At 42.7% G+C, this 2,978-nt stretch overlaps 1 pseudogene; it reads left to right on the top strand.

Moving 5' to 3' along the window:
* Window positions 1-1,638: 1,638 nt before the first annotated feature.
* On the top strand, window positions 1,639-2,564 carry LOC100726812 (olfactory receptor 5B2-like; annotated as a pseudogene).
* The last annotated feature ends 414 nt before the right edge of the window (window positions 2,565-2,978 follow it).

The following is a 2,978-nucleotide window of genomic DNA, read 5'->3' as shown; positions in this document are numbered from 1 at the left end:
ATTTAAGGACATTTTAAATACTGTCACTGAACAAGAGGTTCACATAGAATATTTAAATCCTGTAACAAGCTTCTAAGGCATACTTGTGAATTAACCATAGCCATTAAACTGGATAGGTTCAGTACTGTTCTCTGAATTTGCTCTGTGATGACAGCAGTGAGTGAAGCAGTGAGCTGAGGAACACAGATTTTCTCCAAACTCAAATATGGATTTCCAGAAAGTGGTTTGTACATCAAAGGCCCCAGGTGGTGCTGCAGCAGCCCCGGTCACTCACGTGGAGCAGTACGAGACTGAAGCAATGGAGAGCTTGGAAAATCACAACAGCCCTCGTGTGGGGAAAAGGGAATCTAAGGACAGAAACTTCAAGACTTCACGGTCACCTGCAATCGAAGTCCTGGGTGTCACAGTCCACCTGGGTCAAAATTCTTCCAAACCATCATTGCATCCTAATAATGACGGGGTAGCTGGCCCTCATCAGGGTGAGCCTAACATCCCAATTTTGCCTTCCTTTGGTTATTATTATTCTCACATAGATGCCTAAAAGTCACCCTCATTGCCATGTCTGTTATGCAGATGGCAAGGTCATGTCCCCTGCAGATTGTGGAGGATTAACAATTGCTTGGTGTAAATATATGATCTGACAGGAGTCCCTTCAGAGCCCCTAAACCTTCTGGTCTGCTGTGCCTGCTGCTGTGCCTCCCTCAGAATTCCCTGTGCCAGTGAGTGCGCTGCAGGGCACACGGAGGAGCAGGGAGGGCAGGGGTCAGACTCAGCCTCACCTGAATCAATGGCTGGTGCTGATGAAAAGTGGAGATGGCTGGTGGGAATGAGGGTGAGACTGGGAGGAGAGCCTGGCAGGTTCATTCAGAACTTAACTCATCGAAACAGTTCATCATTGAAGTAATGATTAGTTTATTCTTTTGAGGATTTTTTTTTGGTTAGTTGTAGTACCAGATGACATTAACACATGATCAATAACTCAGTTCCCTACAAAGCATGGAACACTGAGTTGGAAAGAAAGGAGACAATGAGTAATTATGCATTCAGTCATATTTATTCACAAGAATTCACTTAAATCCCTCATAATTACTAACCTCACAGTCTAGGTTTAAGTTAGCAAAGGGACACAGTAGAGACTGCCATTTAATATCTCTACATATTAATGAATCACCCAGTTGTTGTGATCATTACTTAATTTAATAACAAAAGAAAACTGCATTAGTGCTGAAAGGGGACAATGAATGCACACTTAAGACATCTGCTGAAGTTTCTGATAGGTGAGCACTTTGAAGTGTCAGTTTTCACCGTGGTCCAGAGGGGCAGATTTCCCGGTGCAGACATCCAACAGTCTATTCACCTAGTTAACAAATTATCTGTATATCATTTCAAAAATTAAAGTTGCTTACAGTCCGTAGGTGACATACGAAAATATGTAAGATTCGAAACCACATAAATATGCATACACTTAGAAAAAGCTTGCTTTCCAAGATAATGCCTTATGTGGAGAATCTGAAGTGTAAAACCTTCTACACTAACAGAATACATATGATGCTTATACTTTTCTATTTCAGTTTGGATTTTTATGATTCTATTTCTTTTTTTCTGCTATAGAGCATGTAGAGATTTTGGACAGCACTGATGGAGAACAGGACAGAGGTGACAGAGTTCCTCCTGCTGGGACTGACCGATGATCCACACCTGCAGCTTCCCCTCTTCATCACCTTCCTCCTCATCTACACCATCACTGTGGCTGGGAACCTGGGGATGATCCTGCTCATCCTCCTGGACCCCGTCTGCACAGCCCCATGTACTTTTTCCTTGGCAACCTGTCCCTGGTGGACTTCTGTTCCTCCTCAGTTGTCACTCCCACAGTCATAGCTGGGTTTCTCACAGGAAACAAGGTCATTTCCTACAATGCCTGTGCTGCTCAGATGTTCCTGTTTGTAGCCCTTATTGGTGTGGAAAATTATCTCTTGGCCGCAATGGCCTATGACCGCTATGTTGCAGTGTGCAAACCCCTGCACTACACCACCACCATGACCACCAAGGTGTGTATAGGGCTCGTCCTAGGATGCTATACCTGCTCACTCCTGAATGCCTGCATCCAAATTGGGAACACATTCAGCCTCTCCTTTTGTAGCTCCAATATGATTCATCATTTTTTCTGTGATATCCCACCAGTCATGGCCTTATCATGCTCTGACAAGCACGTTGGTGAACTGATTCTTGTCTACCTTGTGAGCTTTCATATCTTTTTTGCCATCTCGGTTATCTCAGCTTCCTACATCCTCATTTTTATCACCATTCTAAGGATGCACTCAGATGCAGGACATCGCAAGGCTCTGTCCACCTGTGCCTCCCACTTCACTGCTGTCTCCATCTTCTATGGGACTTCGATGTTCATGTACCTGCAGCCCACATCGAGTCACTCCATGGACACTGATAAAATCTCCTCTGTGTTCTATACGATAGTCATTCCCATGCTGAACCCCATGGTCTACAGCCTGAGGAACAAAGAGGTCAGTAATGCCTTCTTTAAAGTCAAGAGCTCATTCATTTGTTGAAAGCCAAATTATGTGTAAAAATTTCACTTTATCTTTTTGAGTCAAGTCATACCTGGATTTCTTCCTGCCAGAGCTTCTTTGAGCACTGTGTTATATTTTGAGACCCATATTATCATTAAATTATTGAAGTAATCATCACTGGGTAGAAGTCTTTTGACATCAAAAATTAAAAGAAATACTGTTTCCAGAATAAAATACAAGGTGAGAATGCTGAACATGTCCTATGATCAGCTGTCAAAACGATATGCAAGGATATTGAAGTGTATGTACACAGTACGTACAGGTCTTGTCCATTCCCAATGCCAATGCAAATATGTATCCTGGAGGCTCAAAATTGTCCATAAATAGGAAAAATGTCCAATGATTACAGGTACAAATATGTTGTAGGTTTTACAGACTTGAAGATAGCGTAGT

This window comes from Cavia porcellus, unplaced genomic scaffold (genome assembly GCF_034190915.1).
Source record: "Cavia porcellus strain 051 isolate PalLab524CR breed Dunkin Hartley unplaced genomic scaffold, mCavPor4.1 scaffold_17, whole genome shotgun sequence".
Taxonomy (NCBI): Eukaryota; Metazoa; Chordata; class Mammalia; order Rodentia; family Caviidae; genus Cavia; species Cavia porcellus.
This window is presented reverse-complemented; position numbering and strand designations above follow the sequence as displayed.